Genomic DNA, 13,672 nt, shown 5'->3' with positions numbered 1-13,672 from the left:
TTTACTGTATATTACTGAAATATATATACACATGTATGTATACATGTATATATAAAATCTCCTTGAAAGCTAACATCAAATGGTATGTTTCTTCGTATTCTCTCAACTTCCATTGTCCAATATGGTAACCACCAGACATCCATGGCCATTCAGTACTTGAAATGTGACTAGTGTGACCTTATTTCAACTTTCATTAAATTTAAGAACTAGTATTCAATTCAATTATTACAAAATTTAAGAATGTCGCTACAGGAGAATCTACTTCTTAAGCTGTAAACTAAAATACAGATCAAGTATCTTCAGTGAAAATCTACGATCTAAAATGCGATATGCCATAAATACACATTGGATTTCTAAGATTTGATATGAAAAAAGCAATGTGAAATAATCCCCTAATACTTGTTTTATATACATGACATGAAATATTTTATTTGATAATATATATCATCAATATTTATTTCACCTGTTTCCACCATTTTACTGCTCTTTAAAAATGTGGCTACTAGAAAAGCAAACATCTTTTTCTGAAAAACATTCCGTTCATTTCTCACCACAGTGACTTTGTTCCTTGATCAGAAAAAATCCTTTAACTGAAAGGACTTCAAAAATCATCCTATCCGAGGATGGCAGAGAAGTTTCAAGTGCAAAGTATAATCTGATTAGAGATGTTGACCTAACACTGTATTGAGAAGAATTCTGAGATATGGCCAAGCCAGAGAAAGGAGACTAGGGCCGATGAAGACTGTGTGTTCTAGATGCAGACGAGGGATGTAATAACCACAATAGCATATTTGTCATTGCTACTCAAGCCCAAGGCTCATTCCTTTGCCCTCAGTTTTAGAGATGAGGGTGCTTAAGGAGGCCCCGAGATGGAGAGGCCTGAGTGCCTCACTCAATTAAACGTCCAACTCTTGATCTCGGCTGAGGTCGTGAAGTTAGGGTTCACGAGTTCGAGCTCCACATTGGGCTCTGGGCTGATGGTGCGAAACCTGCTTTGGAATCTGTCTCGCCTTCTCTCTGCCCCTCCCCCACTGGTGCTCACTTGCTCTCTTGCTCTCAAAAAATAAATGAATAAACTTAAAAAAAAAGGAGGCCCTGAGATGTAAAGAGATATGCTGAAAGCAGCCCAAACATTACTTTCTACTTTATAGAAGAGACCACACTCATCATGGGCTATGACTAGCATCTGTGCAAACGTAAACAAGTTACTGCTTATGATGGATAGGTACACACACAAGTTTAGACAACAGAGAAATACCCTGCTTCATCCACTTAGTAACGTCATACATATCTTCCTATGTGAACAGTCAACATGTCATTTAAAAGCTTACTGGTAACTCACATCATCTTTTAAATGGTGCACCCTCCCCCCCCGCCCCCTTCCATAGTCTCTTTCACAACTCACTTATTCCTGGAAATTTACCCAGTATTTCACTAATATTAACAAGGCTATGAAGAAAAATCTTGAGCATTTATATCATTTTATACCTTGGGATAAACTCCTAGAAGTGGAATTACTCCATCAAAGAGTACAGAATACACCGTCAATTTGTTCAGATGTTTAAAGTAATAAAACTAAACCTCAAAAAACCCATGCAAGATGGATAAATGTTATTACAAAGCATCAAATTTCTGTGCATCACACACAAAAAGGAAATACCATAAGCCTACTTGAATGACAATATGAAGAATGGAGAAAATATCGGAGCAAATCCCTGTGTCCATAAACCCCTATGAATGAGTTTTTCAATCTTTTTCATCCTTGCCAATTGGACATGACAAACGTTACCTCATTGTTACTTCCCTTTCTATCCCCTCAGATTACATTTGATGTTGTACATCTTTTCAAATACTTATTAGCAATTTCTCTTTCTTGCTTTGTGAATAACATTTTCATGCCTTTTGCCCATATCTGTTGCATATACATTCCCAGATATGTTATTTGGAACACAGCAATCTTATGGCAATTTTAGGTCATTCTACACAGCAATTAATTCTGAGGTACTCACAACTATCTTGCCATTCTGGCATTTGATTGTACCACTTTAATCATCAGAAAAATGATCCATTTTTAAAGGAAAATAATATTTCTTAATATTTTTTAATGTTTATTTTTGAGAGAGAGACAGAGTGTGAGGAGGGGAGGGGCAGAGAGAGAGAGAGAGAGAGAGAGACAGAGACAGAATCTGAAGCAGGCTCCAGGTTCTGAGCTGTCAGCACAGAGCCGGACGCAGGGCTTGAACCCAAGAACCTTGAGATCATGACATGAGCTAAAGCGGAAGCTTAAGCGACTGGAGCCATCCAGGTGCCCCGTAAAACAGTATTTCTTTTGTAAATTGCAACCTAAACTACCAACTTTACCTACCCCTGAACCCAGCAATTATTTACGTGACTCTTCATTAGTCTCTGACTGCCTATCATTGCATGGTGTAAGTTATTTTTTTCTCAAATGTCAAATTCCCTTTGGGAGTCCATTTTTCTTATACTTCATTGTATCTATTACTAATTAAGGCAAGTGCTACAGGATCATTAAGGATCTGATTTTAATTCTCCAATTGTTATTTGTAAGTCCATGATGGATTTGATGTTTTCTGCAGTTCTGTCAATTTTTATTTTATTCAGAGTGAGTGGAATTATTAAATCTTCCTAGTGAAACTATTTAGGAATATGTAGTAAAACTCTAGGAATCCTATAGCAAAAAAAATTAGAATAAAGATACAGGTTAATAATTAAATGATATACCTTTTTTGCTCCCTTGACTGTCAAACATCCGTATCAGTTATAGCTCTTATAAATACAATATAGTCATGTTTTCTTTGAATCTAGGCTATATTTGTCCTTTACTTGAGAGTAAGTATATTTACAGTGACTATATCCATTGTTATAGGATATATTTACGTTCATTTCTGCATGGATGTCATTCATACAATTCGCTAGTGTTTCTCATAGCTTTTTGATCATAAATACCTAACATCACAAAGTCTAAAGTCATCGACGCTTTTTTCAACTTTTCCCAAACAATACAGACTACACTGTTTAAACTGTGATTACTCACCTCTTAACAAATAAGTTCCCCATGATTATAGTTATACATTTTTTTTTAACCTTTGAAACTATCCATTTGTGCCACTACTTTGAATAACCAATGTTTGTTTAGATTTACCAATATTCTTTGCCCTATCTGGTTTTGTGGTTCATAACTCCCTTTTGGGATCACTGACTTCTTTCTGAAGAACATCCTATAAAGCAATTCCTAAACCAGTGATTAAATGTTTAAATCTTCAGAAGTCTCGGGGCGCCTGGGTGGCACAGTCGGTTGAGAGTCCGACTTCAGCTCAGGTCATGATCTCGCGGTTCGTGAGTTCGAGCCCCTCATCGGGCTCTGTGCTGACAGCTCAGAGCCTGGATCCTGCTTCGGATCCTGTGTCTCCTTTTCTCTCTCTCTCTCTCTGCTCCTCCCCTGCTTGCACTCTGTCTCTGTCTCTGTCTCTCTCTCTCGAAAATAAGTAAACAGTAAAAAAATTCTAAAAAAAATCCTCAGAAGTCTCAGCTCATACCTTTGAAAATTACCTTACTCTTTAATTGCACCTTCAGACTTTCCATATCTTTTTCTCTCTGGGCTGCTCTCTATGTAACTTGCTCAGTTCTATATAACACTTATCTTCGGCCATGACTAACTTGCTATTTAATCCATTCACTACATTACTCGCATCGATCATTAGATTTTTCCTTTCAAGTTCCTTTTCGAACCCACCTGGTTAATTTGAACAGTCTCTTCAAAAACAAAACACTGTTCAGTTGAATGTACTGACACATACATTTCTTGGTATGTGTGAATTATATGTGATAATTCTAAAATACGTGAATCTAATTCTGCTTTTTTTGCTGCTGGATTGTTTTCATGGTATTATTTTCCCCATGTGGTTGGCAAACCATCCGTTCAGAAGGCTTTTATCTTTGTGAATTCTTTGAGGATGGAAGGGACGATGCATTAGGAGTTTCTGTTTTATGCGGAAGTCTTCTCTCACCTCAGTGAACGAAGGTCTTATCTCCTGCCATCCCTGTGCTTTTAAAAAATCCCGCTCCAGGCTGGCTGGCATTGGCTGAACAAATTCCTAGGGCCCACCTATTGCCTACCTAGGTGATGCTTCTGAGCTTTCTGAGAGAAATACTCCAGCTATCCCCTTAGCTCAACCATGTACTAAAAATTTCTTTTTTTCCCAGGAGGTTTAGATGTGTTACAGTAGGAAAGATTTAATTGAGTATCTTTCGACCACAGTATTTTTAAAACATAAGAACTAACTTGGCTCTGTACTCCTCAAATGCAATAAAACCCTACACATATTATGCTCGTCATTAATGTACAGTGAATTCTCCTAAGTGAAGAACAGAGTGTCTATTTCCTTCTAAAAACATTTCTTATACAGATTTCTGTACATTGCTCTAGATCGTGAGCAATGACGAACCATTTGGGGGGATCGCTCTACTGCAGATACATCTATTTCAAATACTGGTTAAATAATATTTGGAACATACTGTAATTGAGGGTCCAAACTGCTAGCTCAACTGCATTCAAACAGCTCACTCTCTTCGGGTGACAGTGATCGTTACCCCATGTAAAGTACCTGTCATCTTTTGTATTTTTAAATGTTGGTTGGATTCAGTGTTTTGACTTGGATTTAAGATAGATCAGGGGTATCTGAGTGGCCCAGTCGGTTTAGCATCCGACTTCAGCTCAGGTCATGATCTCGGGGTTCATGGGTTCAACCCCCGGTGTCAGGGTCTGTGCTGACAGCTCAGAGCCTGGAGCCTGCTTCGGATTCTGTGTCTCCCTCTCTCTCTCTGCCCCTCTCCTGCACATGTTCTCTCTCTCTCTCTCTCTCTCTCTTTCAAGAAAAATAAATAAACATTTAAAAAATTAAAAAAAAATAGATCATGTAACAATGGATATCACCATGACCTGTTCAAGTACGTCAACAAGATTAAGTTTATTGCTTCTCTCAAAGAACAAGGGTGGTCAGCATTAAGAATATTCATGATGTCAGTCAAATATAAAGGTCACAAAACAGACCAAAGTCCGTGTTTCAGATGTATCTTTCTTCAGAGACAACAGAGCATAGGCATATAGATTACTGTCAGCCAAAGAGAACAGTTCCAGTAGATTTTAGTCCAGAAAACAATATGCTCATTATACTACACTCTGACCCACAGCACCTAAGTATGAATTTATTAGCCAACTCCCATGCAACACCGCGTGGAAAATTAGCCATTTAGTTTCCGTGCCTATCATCATGATAACACTAATACTCCTTATTTTCTGAGACCACAGAAGGTAATCCAATGATACAAACTATAATGGATATTTAGACCAACGGCAAAATGAAATGGACATCATGTAATATAAAGTGATGTAGACGAACTAGGAAGTAAAAAGTGCATCACATCTCTGATTCTCTTAGGCATATTATCATTGCTGCCGGTACTATAGTAAGTGAAAAATGTTCTATCACAGAATTCTTTACTTGAAGAAACCATTTTGGCTCGTAAAGAGCATCTTGATAAAGAGGTGATGACAGCCTCTGTTCTACCATTTCAAGTTTTCTCATCTACTACGTTATCTGTTCCCAACAATAAACCACTGAAATTAAAGGTCTCCAGAAGTTTTACCCGGGGTCTATGATTGAAAAGAAAGAAAATGAGATCAGAGAGTGCCTGTTCATTCCTTTCTACGATATCCTGAACTCATACAGGGGAAGCGAAGGGAGTATAGAGTATAAATGCATAGTCGACTGTATCTTGCTAGGTGGTAAAATACTGCCTTCACATATTCTCTTGCCTTCTCATAGCCCTAGAGTCACAGTGCTTTGTGAACTTTGTTTCTTCCATAGGAGTTAGTGGGGATAGAAATATCAACTTACTTGAGCAGCTTGAGGTTTGGAGACAAGTTGCAAGTAAGCTCAGCAATGAACCCGAGACGTCGGGACACACGCGACAGGTCTTCAGTTGCCACCGCGTTGCTTGAATGTCAAAATTCAAGCCCCACACCAAGCAGTGACATCTTGGAGAAAGACTATTTTCTCTTTCATTTCCTTCTTGAAACCTCTTCAGCTGTTCGTGGATTCAGTCTACCCCCTCACTGTTTCTATTCCCTTTTGACATCTGCTGTGCCCATTCTCTTTGGCAGGTTCTAATTTTGTTTAAATTTGACTGAAAACTTGCCATTTCAAAAGCTCGCTTGGAAAGGGAGAGGAGAGCAAGAAATAATGATGTATTTGACGTGTTCTCCAAAATACCGCTTAGAACTGACGTTTCTGGTGCTCAGATTGTTCTTGATAATATTACCACCTCGTGCTTACATCACACTCTACAGTTCTTTTTTTAAAAAGTTTATTTATTTTGTGTGTGAGCATGTGCGTGAGAGAGAGAGAGAGAGAGAGAGAGAGAGAGCGAGCCCCAAGCAGGCCCCACACTGCCGGTGCAGAGCCCGGCATGGGGCTTGATCCCACGAACTATGAGATCATGACCTGCGCCGAAACCAAGAGTCAGACACTTAACCAACTGAGCCACCCAGGCGCCCCCACGCTCTCCAGTTGTTTTAAGTATTTTAACCTCGTCTGATTCTCACCTCAACCCTCTCGTGTAAGCCAAACGGGTATCACTTCTCTAGTTTCACAAGTGAGCAAATTCAGTCCGTCAGATGGTGACTGGAAGGTAAAAAACATGGCAGGCTCAATCCTTATGTGATGCCTTTTCACTATTCCAGGGAGAGGCACAGGGGTCCACGTCCCTGTCTCTGAATGGCCGCCGAGATTTCATGCCTTTTACGTGCTACCCTACTTATCCCGTGAGGTAGTTAGTGGCAACTCTACTCCTTCATTACTATTGATGACAGGATATTTGACAGTCTATTTTATAGAATCTCTCTAATAAATTATTCAGCTTGAGGTAGAAGGAGAAAATGCTGGGAATCTTAAAAATGAAAACTTAAGAAGAATGGATTATTGCCCTGTCTTCAGTGAAAAGCTTTACCAAATCTCTTGTAAAAGTTTCGGGGGTGGGGGGGGGGAAGGTAAATGAAAAATTGTTTGAGGTAACAAATCACACAGTCCACTTTTTGGTGATTAGTTTTTGTGAGACAATTAAGATACTAGCTTCTGAAGTGACTGCAACTATACATAGTCCCTGAGGCTCCCATAATATTCAATTTTTTATTATACAGGGAAGGAATTCAGAAAAACTCATTCAAAGTAACTGCTATGGACTGAATGTTTTCACCCACCTCACCCTCAATTCATATGTTGCAACCCTAATCCCAGTGTAAGGATATCAGGAGCTGGGGCCTTGGGGAGGTTATTAGGTCGCAAGGGTGGAGCCCTCATGATGGAATTAGAAACAGCAGAGAACATTCTTCCTTTCTCTCTCTCTCTCTCCCAAGTGTGGATACAGTAAGAAGGCAGCTATCTGCAAGCCAGAAAGAGAGCCCTCACCAAGAACGGAATCTTGGACTTCTCAGCCTCCAGAACGGTGCAAAATAAAGATTTATTGTTGAAGCCACCCAGTCTACGGGATTCAATTATTGCAAACTCCACCGAGACACCAACAAATAGCTATACAGAATAAGATATTCAGAGATGCTCTGACAGCCTAATATTGAAAACATCTTGAGCATGAACTCTAAATTATGACAGCTCTCAATAAATTAACATTTATCCATTTTTTAGGGAGACAGAGAGTGAGCGGTGGGGGGGGAGGAGCAGAGAGAGAGGGAGACACAGAATCGGAAGCAGGCTCCAGGTGCTGAGCGGTCAGCCCAGAGCCCGACGCGGGGGCCAAACCCACAAACCGTGAGATCATGACCTGAGCTGAAGTCGGACGCTGAACCAACTGAGCCACCCAGGGACCCCTAAAGTACGACGGCTCTTAGCAGCAGACATTGTAAATCCGCCTCTTGGTCTTTAAGAAGAGATACACAATATTTAAGGAAGTTAATAAAAGTGAGCATTCATCAACTGCTCCAAAGTCTAACAGATAGGTATGTTACAGATAAGAAAGTGAAAAATATATTTTATCATGTTAACTACTAATAGGCCAACAAAGAGTTAGCATCAGATATATCACATGTAAATGACTAGCAAAGTATTCTAAAAAGCAGAGAATTTTCTTTTACAGGTTTAAAACTACTGTTAGTTTGACACACACATACACATATACACACACGAAGCACAGATAAAAAACTAGTAAGACCTGAATAAGGTTTGCAGAGTGTTTTCACGCCAATTTCCTGGTTTTGATATTTTACTCTAATTATGTAAGTTGTTGTCAGTGGGGGAATCTAGATGAAGAGTATGGGGGACTTGTATATTTTTGCACCTTTCTGTGAATTTATAATTATTTTCTTAAGTAAAAAAAAAAAAAAAACCATTGTAGTTCTGAAGAATCTCCAGTTATTTACAATATTTGGTTGTAATTGAAGACGAGTATTTTAGTCAGAACACGAAATAATGACAATAATATAAATAAAACTCAAATGGTCAGTATACTGCCCTCTTAAAAATGTTTAGATTTTTCACAAACTTATTTTTAAAAATGTTTTAGTTTATTTTTTTGTAATTGAAGTATAATTAACATAGTGTTCTATCAGTTTCAGGTGTACAATATAATGAGTCAATGATTCTGTACATTTCCCAGTGCTCATCAAGATAAGTGTACTCTTGATCCTTTTTACCTATTTCACTTATCACCCCCACCCTCAACATCCCCTTCTCTGGCAACCACCAGTTTGTTCTCCGGATTTAAGTCTGGGTTTTGGTCTCTTTTTTTTCTTTGTTCTTTTGTTTCTTAAATTCCACATATGAGTGAAATCCTATGGTATTTGTCCTTCTCCAACTTATTTCACTTAGCAGTATACTAGGTCCATCCACGTTGTTGCAAAGAGTAAGATTTCATTCTTTTATGGCTGAGTAGTATTCCACTGTGTGTGTGTGTGTGCACATATGTATATATATGTGTGTGTGTGTGTGTACACACACACACACACACACACGCTCCATATCTTTGTCCATTCATCGATCAATGGACGCTTGGGCTGCTTTTATTTTGGCTATTATAAATAAGGCTGCAATAAACATAGTGGTGTGTGTATCATTTCAAATTACTGTTTTGTTTTCTTTGAATAAATACTCAGTAGGGAAATCACTGGATCATATGGTAATTCCATTTTTAATTTTTGAAGGAACCGCCGTAACGGTTTTCCACAGTGGCTGCACAAACTTGCATACCCCCCTACCAAGAATGCATAAGGGTTTTTTTTTCTATACATCCTCGCCAACACTTGCTATTTCTTGTCTTTTTGATTTTAGCCTTTCTGACAAGTGTCAGGTGACATCACATTATGGCTTTGATTTGCATTTCCCTGAGGATTAGTGACGTTGAGTACCTTTTCATATGCCAGCCATCTGTATGTCTTCTTTGGAAAAATGTCTATTCTGGTCCTCTGCCCATTTGTTCAGATTATTTGTTTGTTTATTGATGTTAAGTTGTGTAAGTTCTTTATATATTTTGCATATTAACCCCTATCATTTGCCAATATCTTCTCCCATTCAGTAGGTTGCCTTGTCATTTTGTTGACGGTTTCCTTTGCTGGGCCAAAGCTTTTTGTTTTGGTGTAGTTTATTCTTGCTTTTGTTTCCCTTGCCTTAGGAGACATATCTAGAAAAATGCTGCTAAAGCCAAGGTCAAAGAAATTACTGCCTATGTTTTCTTCTAGAATTTTATGGTTTCAGGACTCACATTTAGGTCTTTAATCTATTTTGAGTTTACTTATGTGTACAGCATAAGAAAGCGGTCCAGTTTTCCCAAAACCATTTGTTGAAAAGACTGTCTTTTTCCCATCTTATATTCTCACCTCTTGTAGATTAACTGACCATATAAGTGCTAGTTTATTTCTGGGCTCTGTATTCTGTTCCATGGATCTGTGTCTATTTTTGTGCCAGTACCATACTGTTTTGATTACTAAAGCTTTGCAGTATGTCTTGAAATTTGGGGAGAGTGATCTCTCCAGCTTTGTTGTTGTTTCTTAAGATTGCTTTGGCTACTTAGGGTCTTTTGTGGTTGCATACACATTTTAGGATTATGTGTTCTAGTTCTAGGAAAAATGTTGGTATTTTGATAGGGATTACTTTCGATCTATAAATTGCTTTGGGTAGTATGAACATTTTAACAGAGGTTATATGAGCACGGTGGATCTTTCCATTGGTTTGTGTCTTCAGTTTCTGTCATTAATGTTTTATAGCTTTGGAGTAGAAGTCTTTTACCTCCTTAGTTTATTCTTAGGTATTTTATTCTTTTGGGTGCAATTATAAATGGGACTATTTTCCTAATTTCTCTTTCCATTTCTTCATTATTAGTGCATAGAAATAAAACAGATTTCTGTATATTCCTTTGGTATTCTGAGGCTTAACTGAACTCATTTATCAGTTCTAGTATTTTTTGGTGGAGTCTTCAGAATTTTCCACATAGAGTATCAGATCATCCGCATTAGGGAAGGTTTTATGTCTTCCTTACCAGTTTAGACATCTCGTATTTATTTTTCTTGTCAATATGCCGCTTTGATAATGTTCTCTTACCTCCACCATTTTCCCTCTTCTTTACTCTTTCCAGCCTAGACCTTTGACATCTCCCTCTTTTTTTTTTTTCTTCCTTCTATTTGCCCAAGCCTAGGAAAAGAGTTTATTCATTACTAACTGAATTCATTGTTAACTATGCTAGCCTATACATAAAAGAATAAATAGCTTGGTTTATCAGAAAACCTAGTTCTTTAGCTCACTCCTGTTGCTTTCTCAAATACAATATTGCAGGCGCTGAGGTACATTAAAACCCACGACAAGCACCTATGTGCATGGGTATGGTCCTGACAAAGATCTAAGCCACCTGTTTATTAACCTAACTCTCCTCCTACCCTTAAGAGTCAACAACATCCTCAAAGCAATGGGGTATGAGAGATCCTCGTTGATTAAATATACTAATCATGATAAGGGAATGAGGCCTTTCTCCCTGGCTCACTGGTTCTCTATAGATTTATCTATCATGCTTTTCAGTTCTTCTTTTAATTTTCATGATTAGTTTTCCATGTGATAACATGAATTCATTTCTATGAATTCAGTCTGCCCATGCTTGTTTATGTTCCCCAGTGATTTTATGGTGCTCTTCCTTCCCCAATGGGTCCATGAAGAGCCCACAACTCTACGCTTGAAGCTCCCTAACCTCTATCAGAGGGTTCTGTTTACTGTCTAAAAACTAGATCTACTAGTTTTTACTCTATGTAGTTAGCACTTTGGGAACACCCTGATCTCATTTTCCACCACAAATGGAAGACTGCAAAATTGTCTCCCTTACCCCTGACTATGAATAGACAGAAATTAGTCATTCCTGCTGATTCATTTTAGGTCTGTTCTCAGTGAGCTGGGAGTCAAGTGTTTTCTCTTAAAAGTTCATAAATGTGGATCGGGAAGCTCCAACTCTTCCTTGAAACTGGAAGGCACAGCATGATGCCATATTTTCTACCGCTTTACTGGGTTAAGTGCTATCTACAATTCTGGAAAGTAGAACTATAACACTTTCTTTTTGTGTAAACAAGGAATTCTGCCAGGAATATGTTGTATTTTTCCTTGAAAATGATCAAAGAACCTCCCAAGGATGAGTTTATTTAACAATATTAGTCCCTGCTTCCCTCCTTCCTTCCTCAAGGCCAGATAATTCACATCCTATGTCCAAGCATCTTTGAAGCAAGGGGCGTACGAAGTTGAATAATATCAGGATGTGGTGCTTCCAATCTTGGCAGGCAAAATTCCGAGTCAAGAATGGACAAAACCTTTCTTCCTTATCTATAGGGGAATTACTTTGGTTTAACTGTCTAGCTCTGTTCCCCTGGATATCTGGTAAAGGTGGGATATCAGCTACCTAGCAACACTGCTTATGATAAAAGTGAACCCTGGTTGGTGAACTACCAGAAAGTGGGAGGTCTGTGGCCAGGATGTTGGATACACAATGAGAAGTCTTGGCTTTGGGCTTCTGCGAGTAGATACCAGACGCTGAGTGTGGTTTTCCTGTGTCCCCTGGAAGCTATATTTATAGGCTCTTGCAAGAAATATCGTTCCTAATAGCATGGGGTCTTTAAGGCAAAGTGACCCCACTCACATGGCTCTTTCTTGTACAGCTGAGGAGTCATTTGGGCACTGAGAGGAAAGAAGAGCAAAACATGGTCCTGGAGCTGGTGAATTCCCTTGCTAAAGAAATACAGCTGATATTGGACGACGGGTACATTATATTCTTATCCTCCTAATTACCACTAATGAGTTCTAGGAGTTCAACTGACCACCGATTGAACCTACGACCACTGATGGGTGTGTAGTAAGATTGATGCAAGTAATTACCAAGGACTCAGGTACATGCTAATCAAGGTTTATGTACAATGTGTTAGAGGAGTTTCTGCTCCAAGGGTTCTGGCTTGAAGTGGGTGTTTGTGAAAATGCTTGGTATGCAATCCAAACAACTTTCTCCTCCTTACACCTGAACTGGTTTTCCTATAATTTTGCGGCATCATAATTAAAAGAAAATTTCATAATTAGAACTCACTAAAGCATGAAATATGAAGTATATACTGAGGGTATATGCCAAGAGACTGGAAAGAGATCTATAAAGATAATGAGAGAAATAATGGCCTGTATCAAATTACAATTTTGATTTTCTTGTGGTCTATTTCTTTCCATACGTATTTCTCATCTCCAAATGTATCCTGAGAACCACCCTGTACATATAATTCTCAAGTAGCAAAAAAAAAAAAGAGACCAAAATGCTAGAATGTACTCTACATAGACAATATTTCAACTTTACCTGTATTCCTCTATGTGGGTAAACATCCAATTTTATGAATATTCTTATAATGACCTAGTTAACTGTACATAATGAGACTATTCTCATGGACTGGCCCATAATGAATTACTTTTTCTGAATCATTCATTCAGCAAATATTTATCGAGTACCTACCACAGGCTGAGGAATGAATGAGTTATGAAAGATTCAATAGTGAGAAAAATAGACATGATACAATGTAGTTTCAATGAACTCCATTGGCCTGGAAATCGTGAATAGTGGGCAATAATTCACAAGTCTTTGTTCCTTTGGCAGTAATCTATTTAATGGTTCGGCTTCTCTTTGTTTTGACTAAAATATTCAACTAAAGATGCCATTCAGTAACTACACACTGCAAAACAGGCTAAAGATATTTGTTGTTTTGCTCAAGTTCTGTTCGTGACTAACTGATAGCAAGAGGTGATATTATGAGTTTCTGACTTCACTTTGCTTGAGACTGCTTCCAGATCGTGAACAAACTGTCAAAACACTTCTGAAGACTCGAGTCTTACTTTGCACAGAATAAGGATATAAGAGAAGGGACTATTACGTAATGCTATTTGTTTGAAATACAGGTAAACTGGGGCCACCGAGTTCTGATCCAAGGGCTCCCTTGGTGTTCCTTCTTGCATTACCCTCAGGGTCTGAGAAGTTTGGCGGTGTGTGGTCCCAGGGTCCCTTTGCCTTTTGAAAAAAGAAGTGGTGAAGTAAAGGTAAGGAGCTCAAACACCTTGTATTCACTGAGCTCTCATCATTTCAGCTT

The 13,672-nt window shown here is 38.5% G+C and overlaps 1 protein-coding gene across 4 annotated transcripts in view; it reads right to left on the bottom strand.

Annotated features, from left to right (window-relative positions):
• The window catches only part of PCSK5 (proprotein convertase subtilisin/kexin type 5), a 450,831-nt gene that overhangs the window by 284,329 nt on the left and 152,830 nt on the right, over nt 1–13,672 (bottom strand). The window lies entirely within an intron of this gene.

This window comes from Panthera onca, chromosome D4, assembly GCF_046562875.1.
Source record: "Panthera onca isolate mPanOnc1 chromosome D4, mPanOnc1 haplotype 2, whole genome shotgun sequence".
NCBI classification, from domain to species: Eukaryota; Metazoa; Chordata; class Mammalia; order Carnivora; family Felidae; genus Panthera; species Panthera onca.
The sequence above is the reverse complement of the archived record's forward strand: the minus strand, read 5'-3'. Positions and strand labels throughout refer to the sequence as shown.